We start from the raw sequence: 24,815 nt of genomic DNA on the forward strand, positions 1-24,815 counted from the left end.
TCTGTGAAGCGTAACACGAATAGAAAGGCCACTTTTAGAGTTTCAAGGAGCGAGTTACCTAATGAGGAGAATTCTTCCTTCGCGTGTATATGGAATACTGTGTAAGTGTTAAAGTTTTAAGGATCATACTTTAGCTTGAATTTTATGCCAAAAATAGATTTTGTCACTAAATATTCTAGAGTTTACGTTAGAATTTTAATTAAATGTCTACTGCCACTATTGGCTTATATAAACCTAACACATCAAGCTATAAATTCTGCAATCTTGTCGTGTAAAGATTCTATATTATATTAGTAGACGTTGATTAGATTAATGAGTAAACTTAGTATAAAAGTTCGTTAGTAAATTACTGACTGCTAGGGTTTTATGTCAATACGTAACTCATGAAACTGATCAACAGAACGTAGTACATTTTTGGCATGATTATAGAAAACTAATTCGACTGAGGAAATCGTATGTGCATTTCACGAGAATTCTGTTTACAAATAAACATTTTTATTTAGTACGTTATGGAGCTTTCGTGATTTTTGCAATTTTGACACAATTATAACGAAAATGTTTATCTTTTACGAGTGGTATTAAAAACAAAGATATTAATGGCATGCAAAACTTAAACGGAAGTAAGTCATTTCATTAGGCATGACATATTAAACACTAGGCCTGTGTAACTTACCAAAACTAAAGATTATACAGTTTAAAAGAAAGCTGAGAGCTGTATGACACCAGTCTATGAAAACATAGAACATTAACATATAGTACAAGATTCGTGAGATATTGATTCGAAATAAAATTGGATGGTTTCTGAGGCAGATGATAGATTATACATTATGTATAATGTACAATGGGAGGCTATTATAAAATTTAACTTTCATCCTTGGTTGACAGCAATGTTAAGGATCTTAAACATTCCTTATTGTTGCAAGATCCGTTGGGGCGAGACGATATAATAGCTCTGCAATCAACCATTGTCTTTAATATGGCAAACCATCAATATTTTGGCACCTTAGAAATACGAGGACATTACTTTACTGTTGTTAATTCAGCTTATTTTTATGTGATAAGGTTATTTCAGTGCACAATAAATATATCAGATGAGTACTTTACTTCTTTCTACCAATTAATGCTCAGCGGTTGGAAGAATCGTTGTTATAATCCGTATGTATTTATAGCAAGAACTTGTAAAACCTTGCCGTCTCCTTAATGCTACAGATTTACATTATTAAGTGACTTACTCGTACCAAAATATAAAATTCTCAAACTTATATGCACACTATTTTACTTGCTGATATGTAAACGATGAGCAGCATTAAAAGTAGTGTGACAACGTTTTTTATTCTGGTTTTAAGTAAAGTTTAAAGGGTTAAAATTTCAGCGAGAACTATGCAAGGTATAAGTAAATGTAGTTGCAATAACATTTCAGATTTTATTCTTTGCATTTTTAGGTAGCCAAGAAAAATATTGGTCTAAAAAAGCAATCAAAACAATTTATTTCAAACCTAACCTCTTTATGAACAAGGATTTTATGTTGCATTTATAACTAACTTGTGTATTAAGAGAGTATTTGAAATTTTATTCACATATTTATAAAAGCTGGACTAAATAAGTGAAAATATTCCTTAAATGTCTGCAAAAACGTTCTGTTACCAAATAAAATAAAATCTATTCCTATGTGTAACATATAATATGCTCCAATTCTATTTTGGCAACATGTAAAGATATTACACGTTATTCAAATAAAGGGTAATTATCTTTTCCCCTTCTGTCTTTGGTAGAAGTTACTGCCCCCATACTCCAATAAACACTACACCTACAACTCAATAAGTGTTTTTGTGGCCAGATTTGAAAGGTTTTTCAATGTTAATTACAATTCATACTGTCATGAAGGTAATACGAGTAAATTATTTTCCTTTATTATTTGTTAACTATTTATCGATTGTAATTTCTAATTTGTAATTGGTATTTTAGGCATTCATTATGCCAACGTTCATTTATAATTTCATATATATGTATATATATATATATATATATATATAATAATACATCTCCAGCACCACCAGAAATACTTTAGTCTGATAGTAGAGTACTATGAATTCGAATAAACAATTTTATACCGGCGAAGCCTTTCAGAATAATGCATACTTACACTTTACTGATCGGGACAATAAGTTAAATGCTACTACGCCAATGGAAATATTCTAGGCAGGAAATTCATTATTATTAATGAAAGTAGACGTTCTTATCAATACAAACTCTTCAGACCTATTTGATGAAATTCCCACACAATATCTCACTATATTACTATCTTAGTTTATATTTATAGAATAGGTAAATAGCCTACACATTTATTGGCATAGTGGTGGACAACTCCCTACGATTTTTACTTCGGTGTATGTTACTTGCCAGAACATGGGTGGTGAAGCTAATTAATATATCTCTAGGTCCCAAACTTAACTTCTAAAAATTACTATCTAAAGTCCAAGTGCTTCTCCAACTTCTATAAATTTGCTAAACAAGCTCATATCAGCCACAAAAGTCTACAGGACGCTCAATAAATCAGATCAATGAATTGTGAACACAGTACACTATAATAGGTAGTAACTATTATTACGAGTAGGTTATCTTAACTTGAGAGTGTACCCATCGTATAATTACTTTAGCAAAACATAATATATTGATAACATTGCCTTATGGCTTTTAAGTTACATATGTCACGGCAACGTGCAACAAGCTAAATTAGAGTGGGCTTTGAATTCCTAATTGGCACAAATAACAAAGTTCATTCACGACTGGGCGGATCTAAATAAAATTTTCTTCCAATCAATGATATAACTAGCCAATCTAACTCCTTGTAAATGTTAACTTCCAGGCTTTCACTTTTAACTCAAATCAATAATTTTATGTCGCTTCATTTGACCGTCTTTTCCTTTACGGCGTTTCTTGATATCAATTCTACAACGACCCTCCTCTACCACTTTTTCCCAAAGTGTCAATTCAACTCGATTTCAAAACTGTTCACGGGTTGCCACCACGACCTACTCACACAGCATCTACACTGTGCCAACGTCCTGTCTCACTGAAACTCCAACTGTACTGTCCCTTTTTCAAACAGCTCGTACCGTGATCAGCTGGCTACAGCCTGCCAATCGCTCGTCAATGGTCGCAGACAAAGCCACTGTTGCTTGCACTAACACAGCCTGACATCGCCTTGCTTAAACGGGACATATGACCATTTTGTAAAATTTACCCTACTGCAAATTTTTCCTTGTCCCACCGATGTATTTATACTGTATATTTTCTTGTGGTATAACGATACCGCAAAACTTATTAGACCTTAAGTAAATTACAGTGAACTTGAGTAGACACTTTTTGGCCTATTTAGATATTTTAGAACCTGACATTTATAATTTTCTTGATCAAGGCCGAGTATGTATATTATTTTAACCAGCCTTACCGTTGTATATTACACATAATTGATTCGAACCAGTAAAGCTTTTTCAGGACTAAATAGGAAAAATAAATTAGAATTGTTTTAGTTTTGAAATGTATTACAAAAGTCTACATCTCTTTTATAAGCTTCTATCCTATTACATCATACGTGCTTTCACTATGCTTTCGCTATTACGGCCTTTTTTAATATTGTACTCTATTTTAGAACAATTTAAGTGATAATTACATTGGTAAAACGATTCATTCAAATGGTATACTGTGTTAGAGACAAATTTGTGTACTTCAGGTACATAACGCAGTACTCTTCAATTTTAAGTTACTTATTCTGAAATAGATCAAAAGATAAGAATATTATCCATGACTATCACTTTATTTTATGAGGTTTATTGTGCTGTTTAAAAAAGATATGCCTATGACTTAACTGTTATTTAAAAGAAAATAACATGGAAAGCCGTGGGTTACTGCGAGTTGTATTTATAGAGTTGAGTACATTTTTTTAATAAGTTTGTACTAATGAAATGTTGCAGTAAACGTTTTGAAAAATTATGCATCTGTATTTATTATATAAGCTATACAGTGAAAACAATGGATTTAATTAATTATTTTAAATTTCGTAATAAATTCCTTTTGTAATTTTAAAATATATAGAAAATAAAAATTAATGTTTTGTCAATGATACTACACTTAATAAAAATTTTTTTAATATCAAAAGACTAAATATTTGCAATATTCTTTTACATTATAGGTTTTACTCTTACTGTCAATATTACTTTATTTTTGATGGACTAAAAAAGGATATGTAAATACTTAAACCATATGCTTCAAAGCACCGGATAAATATTCCAGTTTTTTTTCTGAATCTCAACGTTGAGAAGGAAGCACGTAGGGTTATCTAATGAAGTGGGTCAGCGTATCTTATAGAGTTAGTTACATATAATTTTAGAATATAAAACTATAGTGTTTTATTTTGCGAATAAAATGAATACATAATAGTCCTACAAACAAAATTCTATTAAATTAATTAATTTACTTATTTTTTGTTTATTTTTTATCTACAATTTTATCTTACAGGCCTTTGTGTTTTATATAACAAAGCGAAAAGATTACAACAGTAACAAAGAAGGGCTTACTCATAACGTAGTATCATCATAAAGTATGTGTTCAGCGCACTGGCTAACCTTAAATATTAACAGTGAAACACGTGTTGTTTTCTTTATAAACACACCCTTGCCGATTTAACAGGGTTTTGTTAATAGTCTCCAAGTGCTTTCGGTGTAGTAGCAAACCTGCTTTTGCGATCATTCTCAAAGCGTAATAATAAATTAAAATTAATAGCCTACCAATTAAAAAATGTTTTAACTATATGATGGATTCCCAACAAAGAGTGGAGGAAGTTGACAATAATAATTTCAAATGATTTTGATCCGATATGTCTTCAGTATCATTATAATAAATTAAGGGTTTATGAGATCAATGGAGGTATGTACGCATAGTTGATTTTCCTTCATAGGATATCTACAGTACCTGCGTTATTCAACATCCGCATTATAAACATTAATTACTGCATGTTCAATTGCTTCCTTTTTAGAATACAATATCAATTTTATATAATTGAATTATCTATAAAAACCTGTATTGCTCTTTAAAAAGGGTTCCATGATAGTTAATAACAATGTGGAGATGATACGAAGAACAAATTTGGAGAAGTACTTTTCATTTATTTACCACAAAGTATCTAATTATGTGTTTGCTAGGCCAGAATACCATTTAGGACTGAGCTAATGTGGTCAATGAGTGCTGAATAGACTGTTCAAAGGAGGCTTTTCTACAGGGCGACAAAGCTATAACCTTCTACTCGTCTTTCCCTGACCAATTTCCTCTTCATGGCCGCCTTCAAATGATTCAGAGTGGATTTCTGATGATACTAGTGGATATTCAGGTTGCTCATCAGTATCCCGATGCCAAACTCAGTGTATTTACAGGCAAATTGAACTTCTACATTTATAAAGCAGGCATGATATTGAAAACGTTGACTTCCTCTAAAAATGTTTAATGGACTTGTTTTTGCCCTAACCTGCCTGTGAAGACTTCTGTCACATTCCATCCATTAAAAGTTATAAAGACCTGTTTGAAAGAAGAATTATAGCACTAAATATACCCGGCAACTCAGTACGGCACCCTGGTTATGTTATCTAGCCACGGTTATTATCTACAGTAAGTGAAATTATATATATATTTATTGTATATATATATCTCCCGGCGGAGCGAGTACTTTTTGTGATTCAATGTTTATTGAAATTATATATATATATATATATATATATATATATATATATATATATATATATATATATATATATATATATACTCGCCTTCGGCTCGCTGGGGCCCCAATGATGTACGCTTGCAAATTCGGGATAAGCCCGTCGGTGCAGATTCGATTCCGTCGTCAGATTTTAGCTGCGAGCTTTGGTTTAGCCAGGACTGAACTCGGAAGAAAAGTCTGCACTTGAATCTTGAATTGTTTAGTATAAACATAATAAAAACCGACCTTAAGGCAGTATTTTAAGTTGAACAGTTGGGTTAATATCATCAGAAGATTATCTATTCAAGCCAGGAAATTCCCTGGGGGGGGTTAATGTTACTGGGGGGTTAACACATCAGGGGGTTTAATTTACTCAGGAGGTTATCTGGTCATACCAGGAAATTCCAGGGGGTTTAATGTTACCTTCTCTAACGCTCAACCAATTCACGTTGTGGGGTTGTATTCACTCGTTAAATTAGTGACACAAGTTAAATCCAGAACAAGAACAGATTGTACAAATTACAGTCGCATTATATTTACAACTCCTGAAATTGCTAAATACGACCAAGATTTTGCCATTAAGAGAGATTTTAGGGCTTACGTAAGGATATATGATAAAAGCTACCTAACCTTCTTTTAGATCTCTAGATTGTCTAGTTATTGAACATTTAGGATTTAAGTTATGACCAATGGTTCGGCTGCTACCACCTCCAAAAACAAAATTTTCACCTAAAAGTTATAAAATATTTCCTTTTAAACAGGTTTTTTCGGCCATACTATTTAGGATAGGGCAAAAAGTTAATGGACTTTTTTTGTATAACACTTTGTTTACTAAAACTTATTAAATGACGTGTTTGGAGCTACGAGCAACTGTTTAGCCGCTATCAAGCCCGGAATGTAAAATTTTTAGGCGAAAATTTCCAAATATTTTCACTTAATCGCGTTTTGCGGTCAAACTAATGGAGATATAGTAAAAAGTCACCAAACCTTTTTTGTAGATCAAAATTTTTCCTAAATCTAACCTTCGCTTTATTTTGACCTCCGACCAATTGTTTCGCCGCTATCGACCCCAAAAACAAAGTTTTCACGTGAAAATTACAAAAAAATTGCACATACGAGTAATCACGTTTTTCGGCCAAACCAATGGAGATACGGCAAAAAGTCACTGGACCTTTTCTGTAGATCGCGCAATTTGAAAATGTAATGGGACAATCAGATTTGAGCTACGACCAAAGGTTCGGCTGCTATCGGGCTCGAAACATTATTTTTAGCGAAAACATCTCTGGAATGTCAAATATTAGAGCGTTTTGTCGCTTAACCATGGAAAATAGAGCAAAAAATCACTGGACCTTTTTTGTAGTTCACTTCATTCCTGACTGAATCTTTCGTCAGATCCGAGCTAGCTCAAACGGTTCGTCCGCTATCGGGCTTACAAAAAATGCATGCAGGGGTGAAAAATGCGCGTATTTTCTCGAATTTTTTTTAGGGGTTTAGAAGTAAAAAAGTCCGGTTTTCAGACTTTTCCTCCGGGTCATATTGTGAAAGGTACCTGCATGCCAAATTTCAAGTTTCCAGCACTTCTAGAACTATGTTAGAATTTGTACCTATATATCAGTCAGTCAGTTACACATGCGGCTGATATATATATATATATATATATATATATATATATATATATATATATATATATATATATATATATATATATTTACATAAAAAGGCAAATATTAGCATTTAAAAATAAGATGTGTTTTTTCTTAAATTCTATTTCATAATGACAGAGTAACAGATATATATATATATATACAGGGTGATTCAAAACTAAACAGCAATCTCTCGGGAGCTTATTCTATAGCTAAAAACAAGTAAAAAAGTTCATATAACCATATGCCCGGAAACGCTTCGTTAGCGAGTTACGCCTAGCGAAAGATTTCGCCCGGATTTCAGAACCCTTGGTGAAGTCAGGCCGTATAAAAATGGTAAAGGTAGTTACAAAGATACAAATACGATTGTTTTTTTATGTTTTTATATCTGACAAACTTATTAAAATTCGTCCCAGAGCTGTAAATGCAATACTTTCAGAGATATCTTACGTAAAACACAAGAATTGGTGCAAAGAAATAACACATTTTTGTGTTTAACGTAAGATTAATTCCATAAATGTTAAATAAAGGTCATTGTTTTCTTAAACAGATTTGTAGAACATTTAATTCTGAAAAGATTCATGTGAATTACTTAGGAAAAAAATTAATAATAGGTATTGAAATTTAGCTTTATTTAAAAATAAAACAGACGCACAAAAATGCATATTCTTATCTGCATAAAATATTAACTAATGTTTAGATTGCCGTTTAGTTTTGAATCACCCTGTATATATATATATATATATATATATATATATATATATATATATATATATGTGTGTGTTACTCTGTTATTATAAAATAGAATGTAAATTTTTGTTTCTACTCTAACTCTCTGTGAGTTTTAACCAGTTTCTTATCATTGTTAGTCTGTAATATTATGCAAAATTATTCTAATTTTACATTATATAAATTAAAATTTCATAATCTTAGTATGAATACTCAACATGGCAAATGGCTTGTATCGTGAATGAGTAAATAAACAAATAATTTGTGTGCCAATTTTATTGGGTAAATCCAAGTAAACGTTAATTATAAGAAAAGTATTTTATGTTCATGGACAAAACATACTAACAGATGTCTTTCCATAATTTTTATACATTATCACTTAAACTATGATTCCCGAAATGTGTTATAACAATTCAAAGTTAGTTGAAAGCAGTATTCAAACACACATTAAGTCTGATATATTTTAAATAGTTTATTTTTTACTTTTAGTGCAGTATATATATATATATATATATATATATAATATATATATATATATTAAAAGTATAAATATAAAACAATTTTTTCATTTATTTATACAGTATATGCTACTGTTTGGAAAAATAAGACTTTAAAACTGCCCAATACGCTGTTTTTATCTTTAAAAATACTTTATAAAAAGATAAAAGGATCTATTACTTTGTCATTACGATTACCCTTAAATAACTAAAACTAGTCAGTATGCCGAAAGTTTTAATTTTATTTAAGAGAAATAATATAGTCTTTATAAATGCCTCTTCGTATTATTATTAAGTTCAGCATATCCGTGTATAAATAATAAAATAATCACCCACATGATTAAAAGGGATTATATAATTATGGAGCCCGTAACATTCTAAAATTGGTAAATGAAATGTACTATATATAGCATATCGTCAATATTTTTTTTTCTTAATTTTGTACCTAAGATAAAATTAGATACGAAATTCATGATTTAATAAAATATAAATAGTTCAATATTATTGTACGCTGCCTAAATTTGAAGTAATGTCATATATCCGTAATATGATTATCATTTAAGTTATGTATTGTTGTTATTAACTAAGCGATAAAAATTTTACAACAATTAAATCACGAATGATAGACAAATTTTAAAAGAAATATTATACGAATCAAACACTGGTATTCATAAAACGAACTTGTAGATGAGAAAATGTATAATGCTAATGAATCAAATGATTACTAATATTGATAATAGTTGGAATTTACGTATTTAATTTTACAATACTGTGAAATATTCAGAGCTTATTTGCTTAACTCTAAATTTAAAATAGATTTAAATTTGTTGAAACAGCAAAAGTTATGTATTTGTATGTTAATGTTACGAGTATGTGGAGGAGTGTTCCAGATAAACAGGTCAACTTGTAATCCCAGGAAATGTACCCAAAATAAGTGACCCGTGACAATAACAAAAGGGATAAATAGCGCAGTTAGAAAGAGAGCGCTCTTTTGATACTGTCAGTTTCTTTAATCCGGCGCCGCCCATCCGTATATGAACAGTGTTTGGGCACTGTGATCCTTCTCTAATTTTTTAATAGCTTATGGAATTTTAATGTGTCAATAATCTTATAAAGAGCACGCAGTGAGTGAGTTGAGCTCCAGAAGTAAACTTTTGAAGTGACAGAATTAGTGGTAATACTTGTAATCGTTACAGGTGGATTTGGGTTAATAATTATGGAATTTAACTGTTTAAGCAGGCTCGTGTGTAATTGAATAGTCCATTTAGTTAATGATGGATTATGACAGAATATATTAGTGACAGATAGCAACCGTTTTATAAACAATTATTTTATTTAAAGCCAGCTTAGATTTAAGTAGATATTATATTTAAAGTTATTTATAAGATTAATAAATATTTAGTGGACAAATTATTCACCGAGTGTTTTAATTAAGCAAACCCATAACATTAATAAATATGTTTACGAAGTAATGACTATCCATCTATTTGTATGGTATTTTGTTTAGATCCCAAAAGCTTATAGCCTTTATAGCCATGTTCATAGGTCGTTATTATTTCAATAGAATGATAAAATCCATAAGAATTGGTTTTTAGTTGGAATCGGTAGGCTATATGTTTGCAATTAACTGCTAAAATGAAAAAAAAAATGTTATTTTTGCAAACGAGTAAAATTAGTGCCATGTTTAAATTAAAATCGATAAAATATAAAAGATGAAAGAGAAATTTTGCTATCAATTTTCATTCATTATACACGGTAAAGGAATGCAAAGGACACGCTATCTGATGAGACAGGTCGTCGGGATTTTCAGGATAAAAGCTTCACTCACACTCAAATCCGCCTTCTTGCTGGTTCTCGGATTTAATCTAATCTTCGGGTCAATATCTTTACACGTTGTTTTAAAAATGAGACACAATTCAAATTCAATATAATATATTATTATGATATAGTTTAACATTGATATAAAATTGAGATCTTAACGATTGATAATCTAAATATTATGTTTGAAGGGAATAAAGCTTATAGCATACACTTAATTTTAACTTTCAACATATATTCAAACCATTATAAATAAATATTGACCTTTATCATATTTGTTTATAAAAACTTTTTATAAGGATGTAAATAATAAAAAAACATACATTTATTTACCAAGTACTGTAAACTGTATATAGCGGTCCCTTGTAAGCCTAAAATATTATATTTATTTGACCTGAATATTGTATTTTACTTCTTTCATTGATATTTATAGCCAAATTTATTTAGTAGGTTTTAAACATTTAAGTTTTACGCTGCAGAGAAATAATTAAAAAATAAAATATGTTACACCACAGATTTGTTATTTCAATTAGTCGCTCTACTTTTAGATAACATAAACATGTATTCAAACGAGAAAGATAATTTGGACTGATTGTCCTACACATTAACAGGAAATGTACATTTTTAGCTCACAATGAGGAGTTGGAAACCAACCAAGCAGTCCAACCAAGCCCAGAACGTCCTTAACGAGCAAATGAGTTTTCTGTCAAAGATAATTTACGACGCAGCGATGACAAAGTAAACGGGGGAGGAAACAACCAGCACGAATTTAATGGGTATATTCAAGAACACCTTCTCAACTCCGCTAGTTCTCCAGAGATAACTGGAATTTTGTTATTATTTTATTAGGAAAATTTATTTTTTGTAATTTCCTATCGTTAAAGCTACCTATTCTAATTATGTCTACGTATCGTGCATTAAGTGTCTTATTTTCAACTGATTACTCTCTCAAATACGTATTATACATTATGGTAGGACCTGAAAAAGTGATTATGGTAAAGAAAATTCACTAATTAAGTTACCCCATCAGTTTGATGAATCAGTTTTTTATTGTTATTGATAAAAAAACTGGTTATTTTTATTAATATGTGAGTGTAAAAAACATCCTTATTTATGGCCAGTATAAGTATGAAACTGTGAAAACTGAGCCTTTGAAATGTATAGAGAAATACTCAAGTAAAAAATGTAAATAACAGTGTAATAAGCTATATTCTAAATAGGTAATTTTGTCGTCACCGGCAAGAATCTGTCTTAGTATATAGAAGAATTTTAAAAGAAAGAGAATAGAAAATTTAAAAGGAACGAAAGAAGAATAATTTGTATTTTTTTTTTATATTTAATATACCGATAAGAAATCAATAATTAATTTGTTTTTGCATTTACTAAAGTGATAAATGCTTTTTATAGTGTTGTTATGTTAAACACTAAGTGTGTCTAAGACTATTCAAGTTTTGTTTAGTAATCACTTATTTACTTAATTAACTAAATATTTGTATATATATCGACGTAATGCACTGTCATAAAATTACTACTAAAGTAGAATGTTATCAGAGTATATCAATAAATTACTACTCCTATTTTGTGTAACTATTATAATGTACATTGTGATGTAGATAATCCTATACAAAGGCTACTTATTTATTTAACATTACTCGAGTATTGGAACATAAATGCATTACTAAACCACAAGTGAAGACCTTGCAGCAGCGCTATTGACAGTAATGTGTTACAGTGAAAGTGCCTTTGGGAAATTATTAAGACTTAAGTTCCCTTATCCACGTAATCTCACGAGAACAACGTCACTCTGCCGTCCGGTCCTCGTAGTTAAAACTATACTGAATCAGCCAAACCCATCATGACTGTTATTATCTTGTTTTATTTCACTATTCCACTTACTGCACCCTTATAAACTGTTCTTATGACTATCAGAAAAAAAATGTATTCTGAAATAAAACTTTCTGTATTAGCTAAGCGAAATCATCATATTTTGCAATATAACTGCTATAATATTATAACATGTCTGTAAAATGTATTAAATATTAAATATACGCTATTGACGATATTTGTATTCTTGAAGACCTTTAAGTTGACTATATTTATTTTCATACAAAATACCTTAAATTTGACTTTAATATTACCGTACCCCGAATGGGCAATTCATGACGTTGAAATAATATATATATTTAAATGGAATTTTTAAATATATTACTTAGTTTTATTTTATATATATATATATAAAATTATATTGTGTCAAAAACCACGTTGTGGTACGTGCAAAATTATTTCCTCTAGTCAAAATTTTAGTAGTAACATAACCAATAAAACGTATCCAATTAAAGGAACAATTGATTGTAATTCAAGTAATATAATATATCAGCTAAATTGTAATTTTTGTAATAAACAATATATTGGCCAAACCTCTAACCCTCTCCGTATCAGAATGACAGGTCACCGTTACAGTAGTGTTCATGGAGATGACAAGCCCCTCGCTGTACATTCCAGGGAACATAATCAGGACAAAATTGAAAACTGTTACAAACTAAAAGGCATCAATAATGTTCCATTGCATGCCAACGAAAATTTAAATAGGTTCAATTTGAGAAGGAGCGAAACTGCTCACCAACTTGTTTTAAGGTCAAAATTTCCTTTAGGTTTAAACATTCGTTTAAATTCCAAATTTTTTACTCTTTGGTGTTTATGATGAAACATCAGCTGTGAGGTATTTTCCCTGTTTATTATTCTATTTAAGTTCTTTTTCTTGTTTCTATTTAGTTAGTTTAATTATTTGATTTTGTAAATATTTATACACATTTTGTTATCTGAAGAAGTATGGTGACATACGAAAATTCATAAAAAGAGTTTACCAATATTTGGTTTTTTATTTTCACATAAAGAGAATACATATCGATATATATGTATATATATATTATTATATTGTATATATATAAATATATATATATTATATTGTATGTATATATATATATATATATATATATATATATATATATAAGTATATGTAAATATATATATATATATATACACAATAGTAGCTTGGCCTGGCGCAATAATGTACTTACAGACTTTCTAAAGATGTGTGGTATTCTGAGTTACACAAGATTCACAGTATGTATTCTATGTCAAACAGATCTAAAACCACAGACATATTGTTCTAAATGTTACGGAAGCTTCTTCACAAAGACAACTTTATTAAATGGTATTGAACTTGTCGGAGACTTTTTATCTAGACCTTCGTGTATCTGAATCAAAACGAAGGCTGTCTTTGAAAGATCGTTTTAAGCGATCTAGAATTTTATTTGTACGGATATAGATTTCAAGTCGTATACATTACTGCCTTGTCTGATGATAGGTTGAAGATTTATTATTTGCTTATTTCCGTCGTGTACATAAATAGAAATACCTTAGTAGTTATGTCGTTTGAAATAATTAAGATTAAGTCCTTTTAAATATTATTGTGTGTATTGTACGAAAAGTAGGTATTTCCGATAATAAATGTAAGCACCGGAAGTGGGATTTCCAAACCATAACGGTGAAAACCAACTGCTATTAGTAATATATTTGAACAAATTACACTGATAACCCGTTGCTTATTGGCTAAGCTTTAGCAAAGCCTATGTCTCGTATAGATGGACAAATTTCATTTTTGTCTGTCTGTATGCCTGTTCTGCACGATATTTTGAAAACAAACTGACGTTAATATTTGAAATTGTACACGAGGCTTCAAAAGACACTCTGAATTGAATGATTGTAAATGCCACTCTATAGAATTTCCATAAGAGTTAGCATATATCTTATGGGCACATTGGACTTATGAGTATGAAAGATGGCAAAGAGAAAATATCACAGTAAATACATTTTTTAATACATTTAATATACCAGTAAGGTATTCAATCATGTGATATAATTAACACATGTAGCGTAACTGTCCCATTACTTGTAGAATATAATTGTGTTGTGACTTTGTGTTTAGACTTTATAATTTCAACAATACAATAAAAACTAATTTGATGTTTAAATACGTGAATGTATCATGTAGCAACACAAGTCGAGAATGATTTCAATTGTAGACTTTAAAATTGGCATAAAGCTTCATTTTTTAAAATGCACCATCTCGAGAATAAAATGAGCTATACGAGTATATCTCAAATTGTGCATGAAAGCTCAATGAAGGCAATAACAGCACTTGGACTGGCTTACGTTGCACTAGTCGCAATAATGCAATTTATATAATATTTGTAAATAGTAATATATAATATTACTGATTACGTTTTTAGCATAAAGTAAATACGACGTAAACTCATTTCACAGGCAAAATGCTCAAGATTACCTAAAAGCATAAATGTAAAACATTTTAATTACAATATAATATTTACTGAGATTAATATTTGTGTTGTTAGTAAATATTTTAATTACCTCCTAAATTATTTTAAACACTTTTTTCCATCATATAAATATTTTATTTTGGTTAAAAACTATCGCCTAAAACCTCAATATAATCATCTTATAATTTATTTTTCTATAAACTAAATAAGATTTTTAGATACCCAAGGTAACAAGAGTTTGCATAGCAGTGTGGTTGAATATAGTAAGTTTTCCAATCCCGATATTAAAACAAAGAATTGAGATATACTCAATCCCAATAATCGACTGAAACTATTGATATGCTTATCAATACTAAGGATTGCTTAGCTACTATTTATATGGCCAAATGAGTTCGGTACCTAACGAACTAGTATGGTATATGTTGAGAAAGATAGTTTTGTATTTATTCGCAATGTACAAGTAGGTATTCAAGGTGCAAAATTTATTAAACGGATGTTTAAAAAACTACTACTGGGAATAAGTGTAACACTTCTTACAGGGTTAGGTAGCTATCTTACTTCATTTAACAACAACATGACTCTTTTTGTGTGCAAATTAGCACGTTTGTAAAGGAACTAGCGATTGAGATACTTTTCATAATTAAGTGGAAGTTAAAAAATCATTTTGTTAAGTTATCTAGAATCTATTGAGGAGGGAGGATGGACATAGGAATGTGTTATAATTGATTAATGTGACTGTACAATGAACATCCTGGTATGGTCTGCCTCACTCGGTATATTGTAAATAAATATTGATAGAACAATATACTTGTCCGTCGATACTCACATTCGGAAATTCATTGTTACTTAATAACCTATTTACCTTATACATAGAACAATAATTCTACATGGGATTTAGTACACAAAGTTGGTTTAAAGTTTTAACTAAAAACATTTACTGTCACTGATTTACAAAGTTATAATGAAATGGCTTCTACTAAAATATTGCTATTTAAAACGTCGCCCGTATTTCATCATTAAAGTTCAATGTAATTACCCGAGTATGAGAGCAATTAACAGGCACTATGCTGAACGACTTCCTCGCATTAATTACACAATTGAATTTAAAATACATAGCTAATATATGGTAGTTAATAAACATACGTAGCTGAAGTAATAAACTAGTAATTATTTCTTAGCCCAATTGTGAAGTTCCTCACTATTTAGCAATATCAATTCTTGAATACGAAGCCTGTATTGTCTTAATGACTACATTTAGAAATAAAACAAATTGAAAGGTTTAAATTGAAAGGCCTCTCAAAAATCAAAGTTTTATGTATTAGTTTTTGTGACATAAAGTGATTAAGTTAAATATCAATTCTTATTCAAAATTCATGCGTAAATTTACACTAAATAAAAATTTTCACCTTTTTAATTAACTGATTGTAAAGATTTTCATATTACTACTTTTCATCGGCAAAAGACGTTTATAAACTAGGATGAATCTTTGGTCTTCTGAAAATGTACCGAAATAAATATTAAACCATCTACAAATCTTGATCATCCAAGACCATTGTAAAAAAAGGCATTGACTTTATTATCATTATTTCATTGATAAATATTTATTTACTGATAATTTAATAATTCCCGTAAAAGAATGTTTGACAATTTGTAAAAGCATACATTTAAAGTACAATCAATTACAGTTTTATTGACCGATTATTAGTCTTCGCAAATACCCTTGTCGTAAGAGCCATTTTACAGTATTTTTTCTTTAAATTTATAATGAATAAATGAATAAATGAATTTATTTCCAATTAGTAACAACAAATATAAAAATACATATACATTGTTTGGAAATTAACTGGCCAACTGTATCAAGTTATGTGACCAGTTTTGAAAGAAAAATATTTTAGAAACATATAAAATAAAATGAGTCTAGCATGTACTTAAAAAAAAAAAAAACAATCGCCACCTCTGCAGTGTTTACATATCTAAAATTAAATTTTATGGAAGTATACAAAATAAACTTAAACTTTACAAACATAATTCCTTTAGACGTGTATTATAAAACAAACAGGAGAAGCAAAAAAGAAAAAAACAAATAAGAAAAAACAAAACAGCAAATTATTTCATATTACATTAACGTTAAGATAACCTATGTCTTGTTGCATTGAAAGCCAAGTAATTGATTTTTTACAAAAACGTTTTTAAATTAGCTGCATTTTTATATCAAGTGGAAGAAAATTAAAAATATTTCGGACCTAAATAAGTAATTGAATGTTTAAAAATGGTTTTTGTTCACTTTTGGTAGTCTGTAATTTCTGTTATGTGCGAATCTTGTTGCGTAATATAAATTATGGTACCTAAGTTACCAACTTCTGACAAAAAACAATCTTAATACTTTAAAAATGAAATAGATGCTGAATAGGCAAAATCTTTAATTGGCTATAAAGAGGAAAAGAGCTTTCTCTCTTTGCCTTCTTTAAAATTAATCCTTAAGAAATAGTTTTGTGTTGTTCTTAATCTGTTTATTAAAAAGTTATAAGTTCCACCCCAACACAATATGCCATACTGTAATCTGGAATTAAATTAGTGCAAAATAAAGAGATCTTAACAATTCAATGCTACAAAAATTTCTTAAAAAATAAAACTTTCTAATAGTAGATGTAATTTTCTTATGTAGAATGGAAATATGTTCTTCAAAAGTAAATTTTTTATCCAATGTAATTCCTAAATATTTGAAAGTGTTTACTTTTTCTAATGGTTGGCAATTACAAAGAATCATGTTGCAAGATGCAGAATGGAATTTTACAGGAACTGGCAATTCAAAATTTTGAAAACTGAAATTTAAAAATTTAGATTTGTTTACATTAACTTTGCATTTTGTTTATGAGGCACCATTTACGTAATAATAATAGGTCACTATTTATTTGTTCGCTAATAGTTTAATTCATTCTCATGTGAGTAAAAAATGGCTATATCATCCGCAAAAGCTGTAATTTTTCCCGTTAAAATTCAATGTTAATCAAATCATTTATAAATATTAAAAATAAGACAGCAGATATCACCGATCCCTGCGGAACCCCAGATTCAACCGTTCTAGTTGAGCTGAAGGTATTTTGAATCTTTACTTGTTGTTTTCTATTTGTAATGAGAGTTGCCTAAACCAACTCCAAGCAACACCTCTAATTCCTGCATATTCTAACTTGTTTAATAGAATTTCGTGGTCAACCAAATCAAATGCTTTCTTGAAATCTATAAAAAGTCCTGTACATTTTAATCTGGAATTCAAAACTGCTATAAAATGTTTTCTGTTATGTAAGTTAAAGCGTCTTCTGTAGATTTTTCCTTTTACGAAACCAAATTGTCGTTTACTAAAAAAATTCAAATTGTCTAAATATTCTAGCAGTCTTTTGACCATTATTTTTTTCAAAGAGCTTAGAGAAAACAGAAAAGCAAACTAATGGGTCTTAATATTGTCCAATTGAAAAGAATTATTTTTTCTTTAAAATTGGAACAACTGAACTTAACTTCAACATTTCAGGGAAAAATGCCCGTGCTAAAACTAATGTTGATTAAATAAACCAGTATTGGAGCGATTTCATCTATAATGAATTTTAACAACTCAACACTAATCTTATCAAAACCTGTTGATTTTTTTATTCTTTAAATTTTTCACTGCATGTATTATTTCATTTAGATCAGTTGGTTCTATAAAAAATGATTGCAGATACGAACGGACAAGTGGAAGAGTAAACTGTGGGAACTGTACAAGGTCGGTCAGACTGGACAGAGATAAGGTATTTGTTTTATCTCGTCTGCGATGACGCTTGGTTCTGCCGTGAATGTTCCGTCTGGCAATTCAATGCGCTCTACATTTTTGTTGGAGGTCACTCCTGTCAGACTATTAATTACTTTCCACTGTTGTGATACATTTCCACTGCAACTTTCAATTTTTCTTGCATAAAAATTATTTTTTGTGAAGGAAACCTGAGTGCTTAGGTCTGAACAAAATTTGTTAAAGTAATTTTTTAAAACGTTGTCATAAGGTCTTCTTTTACAAATTTTGAATAGTTTCTTTCTCTTTTTGAATGTATTCAAAATTTGTTGAATTTGTTCAATAATCGTCTAGCTTCTAACATTTGAGTCCTCTAATCTGATATTCCTAACTATAAGCAACATATCATGCTAGAAAATGCTTTTATGAGTGTAAAGATCATCAAAACAATTTTTTATTAGACAAATATGTAACTTTCAACCGTAGGTTTTTAACACCTGACAATAACGCTATCTAACAAATAACTGATTATTAATTACTTAAATATCAATTTTGGGAATATTTTCTACTATAGCAAATATCAGCCATTAATTTCTAGATGATAAAAAATTAATTAAACTTTCAATAACGTGAAAAATTACTTTCACGAAATTATTTGTAGTTTTTGTACAAAATTCCAAATTACTTATTTATTAATCAGGTTAGGTCCCTTCTTAAAATTTAATATCTATTAATCATTATTACTAACTTATTAATTAGTTTTCCTTACATATCTAATATATAAACTTAGTTTCAAAGAACTGTAACTAACCATTAATACATATTTAGGAGCTAAAAGTAAAAACTTATATTTGTAAGTCGTAGATACTCCTATATAACAAAAGGATTTTTATGTGGTTTCTTGTCATATATCGGATAAAAAAATACAACTTTAAAATTCTTATATTATTATATGCTAAAATAATAGAACACTAAGTGTCTAATATTGGAACCTATCCTTTTCTAGAAGTGTCAGGTAAACCTTAAAGTATACACTAATGTTACTTGTCTTCACTGAGATATCCAAATGTACAAATCTAAAACATTTCAAGACGAAGTCCTAAGACATCTTCGAGATAATGAGAACATGATTTATATGTCCAGAAACTGGTAGCTACTAGGAACAATGGTTGTTTGGCTTTCAAAATAGAGGCTTCTACGTTCTTGAATATTCAGAGGATAGAAGTTATTAGCGATCTGTTACTTGAGTGTCTAGTAACTTGAAAAGATGAGAAATTTAAATCCTAAAACTACCACTTGTATAGCGAGGACCTTAAAATTTTAGAATTTTCAGGTGACTTTTCCCTTACATACATTTTCATTTTCTGCGCTTCTGAATTCAAGGCTGGAAGTAATTGGTAGCCAATGGCTAATAAGTAATCCAGCAAAGTCTTAATTTTTTAGTCTTATTCTAGAAGGTTGTACAGTTTTAAAATTTGTTAAAATATCTGCAAATCGTTAATTATTTTTTTAAACCTGTCTGAATACTTGTCTATTTTCTTAATGCAATAAAAATTACAGGAAAACGTTTTTAATCCATCTAAAATGAATTTATAGAGATCTTTAGGTACATGTCAGATTATTTTAATGAATAAAACATATTCGTGTATTGATTTTTCAACTTTAACTACATTTGTATTTCAGATAAATACGAAAAACCACGTCTTTTATGTGTGTTCACGAGACGATACATCTGTGTATGTGTAATATTTCTGATTGACCGGTCCAGTAGTTTTAGCGTGATGCGGACAGAGTCACATTTTGTAGAGAACAAGCCGAGCGAGATCCTGTATTAACTCAACCATAAAACTTTTTGTCTCTGTAACTTTCACTGCAACAACTAAGCAGTTAGATTTTATTACAATTTAAAATAACGTATCTTTTAAATAATTGTATCGGTATAATTGTAAAATGATATTATATAGACAAAATTTCTAGGTAATTGATATTTAACTTAATTTATTCCACATATTATTTAATATTTTTTTTTAATTAACCATTAGATATTTGCTTAAATACTGCATTTTATCGCATTTTTTATATTATTATAGCTTTCTACCTATATAGCGGTTTTATTAAAAATTCAAGGCAAGAGATGATACTTTCCAGTTGGTAACTGATCTAAAATTGAATTTTTTCCGGTGATTTTTGCATTAGTCATATGTAACATTTATGCATTTCAATAATAATACAAGAGGTGTCAAATTATATATGGTACATACTTATGAAAAGGCACAGCATTTCCAAAGATTCGTTATAAAAGTCTTTGTAAACAATAATTCTATCTAAGCAATACTATACTAAGCAATAAATTATGACAAAAATAAAAACTGTTGCATGAAGTGTGCCTTGCACGTACGACTGTAGTTGCTGTTAGGTCAAAGAGATTCAATAGTTACTTGCTCATTACTTGCTTTATCATCAAATTAAACCATTCTAAATGTATGTGAAATATACTAATCACATGTAACAATTCAGAATCGAGAAGTTTATATTTTTCAGCTTATTACAAAACTCCAGTAATGTAAAAGATTTTTAATTTGTAACGTTTTTGTAGTTTAAAGTAAAAAGTAATAACGAGCTTAGGTAATTAAGTATGGAAAATCATATAATTATGACGATAACAAAGTTATGATATTGATTAGGTTTGTCTTGTTAACTATAAAATTAGTAAGTAATATGTTTGAAAAACAGCCAATTTAAATAATTACGGTTAAATATAAATAACCAATTACCAGTGAGAACGTTAATTAGTTAGGTGCAAAATACCTTAAATTAAATAATTATTACAGATTCATTGAGCTGCAAAAAAAGATAAAATTATTACAAGCGTGAAGCGGAATAACTGATGGGCGGTTTTTTCACGACCAATTACTTCTGGTTAATTCTACAGCTTGAGTGATGATGTGCCGGGACAATTATCACCAGGGAAGTTCATCGTTTAACCATACATTTTTGTATTGCAAATAAGATTGCAAGTTGTTGTGAATAAGGTTTTGTAATACTGTAAAACTGTTGCAAGTTTGCAATATTCGCAAACTAGATTATTGTAGTAATTTACATACAAATAATAACTCTCTTATTGAAATGTATATGATCAAATATACAATAGCATCTACACTATAATAATTACATCGAACGTCTTTACCATTTCTGTTTTTTACGTATATACTACAAGATATTGTAAACACAATTAATTAATCAAAACACATTGTTGTTATATATTTGTCAGGTAAGAAAATTATACTTGGGCCATGATCCTCTGGTATCATTATAAAAAATAGTTGTATCTATTATGCAGAAAGTAAAAATATAGTCGTAGATCACTATTAGGACATTTATGGACAGTTTATACTACGTGAAAATACATAAAAGATATCCATTATATCTCTATTGGCTGAATGCGTATCTGTAGTGGGTTGGGGTATGTTCTATTTAAAGCTACGTATGTCGAGCTTCTTTTCCAATGCACATATTTTGTATTTGGTATCGCATCCAAACAAAACAACTGACCTCTTAAAGGTTTCATATTACTCTAAACATTAATAACTAATTAATAGTCAAATAAAACGCTTTTCAAAATTGATCATTGCCATGCACGTGTTTGGGTATTCAACCATCATCGGTCTATACTAACGCCTAGGGAAATAATAAACAACTAAATATACACAATTGCTCCATTTAAACAGATATTAAATTTATTATATGACACAGTTGTAATTTACTGGATTTAATTTTATATATTTTTTTAAAATTGCTTTTCTCTTATTACATATTGTTTTTTATTATATTTTTAAAGACATATAATTCTTCTTTTGTGTGTAATTTTTCTGCTTTCCTTTCGATATCTAGAATGTATATGTTCTTTTAATCACAAAATGTTCCAACACGGAGAATGCATACGAAAATGACTTCGAAGCAGCGGGAAACAGCTAATAAAATTTAAAGTATGTATTAAAAATCGGTAAAGTATGATTTAAGAAGCCATATTTTCTTCAAAATATAAGAAAGTTTTTTCCATTATTTTTTCACAGATATTGACAAATACTACATTTCATTCAGTTATAAAAATTAGTTGAAATATTTAGGAATTCAGGAAAAACTATCGTATTTTTGTTCTATACTGCAAATTTAACTAACACTAACCTGCTATTGTCACTTTTAAACTAAATTTCGACACATTGCTTGACATATGGTTATAGGCTAAGAGCTTGTGGTCGGCTACCTGTATGTTTTTGATGAGACCTGGATTTTTGAACAGTGAGGCCCCTATACCCACTGTACATGAGATGGGGAGTCACTAAGTTCCAGGTGGCTGACTTGGCGGGCGCTCAGGATAGACAGGTATCAATTTTTGGCCAATTTCATAAGTATTTGATGACGTCTGCAGTTTTGTAATTTGAAAATATATTATTATCATTATCAGAAAAATAACAATGGCAGACCATTATCGCGCAGATTGCATTGCGGCAGACGATTTTGAAAGTGCTCAAAAAAATAAAATTTTGAAAGTAATTGACGAGATCTGCCATTGATATATTTTATTTATTAGGGCTTTAAAATCTTATATTGATCATCGCAGACGTCTATATAGCGGACATACTTTAGTAGAAAAGAAAATCGTAGCTACTATTCGGTCAGATATATGCATAGACCGCTTAAAGCTACCTTCCTTTTTTCCACTATGGATTACTATTGTACTCATTCTAGCCTATAATATTGTCTTGTATTGTTACTAGCATTCGAATAATTCAGGTTTTTTCCCTTGGGGCGGCCTACTGCCATGCACTTAAGCCTCAAGGGCTTTTTGCGCACCCGGAAACACACCATGAGGCCCACCAGTCTACAACTTCAGTAGTTCAACAAACCGCCGAAAACAAACCTATCAAGTACTCCTGGGAAAATTCACCACCCATGTCTGTTCAACTACCAAAGATGGCATACCGCTCTCTTGCTATTGCAGGGCAATCAAAGAGCAGGTGCTCAGCAGTCTCCTCCTGCTCATTACACCTTCCACAGAGCGGATCCTCTTGAAGGATGCCGACTCTGTGAAGATGCTTCTCAGGTGACCATGCCCGTAATGAGACCAATGACCTTGGAAGACATTGATCTGTTTAATGAGAGAAGGTCCGAAGCCACCCTGGAGGAAGTTGACTGACTTCGCTTTCACTTTGAATGTTTACTCTTTTTTTAGTTTCTTAGCGCACTGTGGTAACTCGAAATCGATTGTCTCAAAATTTCGTCGTCTAGGCCTGTCACGTTTACATCCGTCTTTATCTTATATTTCCTCTTCTACATTGTCGTCGTTGGGGTTAATATTTTGGTACATTATTCACACAGTATCATGAAGAGTGTCTTTCCCAGTCTTGGTTTTCGACAAATCGGTCATAATTATCGAATGCCATACCTGCCACAAGATTTTCTTCTTTAATTATACCTCAGGACATATTTCAGTACTGATGAAAATGTTGCCTCTGTTTCTAACTCGTCGACAGCGGTGTAACTTAAACAATGACCGTAACGATTCATTATATCGATAATCTTACGACTACTTGTAATACTTTTTAAGCCATGCCTAAGCAAATGTGTTTAGAGGTCTTAATGTTACCATTGTGAGTCATATCGACTGAAAGGATATCCTCTTTTGTTGATGATCAGTTGCAACCACATGTAAAAATCTCTTCCATCATATGTAAAAAATTCATTGCATTTCATCGATCAAATTTCCTCTATCAACCAACCATTACCTGATGACTCTATTTTAGAAACAGTGGATGTTAATTCCCTTTTACACTAACATCCTACATGAAGATGGAGTTAAAAGCAGCAGAATATTTTTTAAATTCACGACCAAATAATACTAAACACAATTTATTATCACGTTAATCAGAATGATACTTACAATGAACAATTTTAAGTTCAATAACTAAAAATTATATACAAACTTCTGGTACTGCAATGGGAACTAGAATGGTCCCCATCTTACGCAAGTCTATTTATGGGCTTATTTGAAAAAGAATTTTTAGATACACAACGCTTAATACCTTTGAAATGGCTACGTTATATAGATGATGTTTTTTTTCATCTGGGATCATGAAGTCGATTCATTAACACAATGTCTTAATGATCTTCAAGATTTCTCTTCTTTAAAATTTTCATGGATATATTCTAAATCTAAAGTCACGTTTCTAGATTTAGATGTTTTTATTGAATCTGGATTTCTCCAAACTAAATTAC

The sequence above is a fragment of the Homalodisca vitripennis genome, chromosome 1, assembly GCF_021130785.1.
Source record: "Homalodisca vitripennis isolate AUS2020 chromosome 1, UT_GWSS_2.1, whole genome shotgun sequence".
Lineage (NCBI taxonomy): Eukaryota > Metazoa > Arthropoda > Insecta > Hemiptera > Cicadellidae > Homalodisca > Homalodisca vitripennis.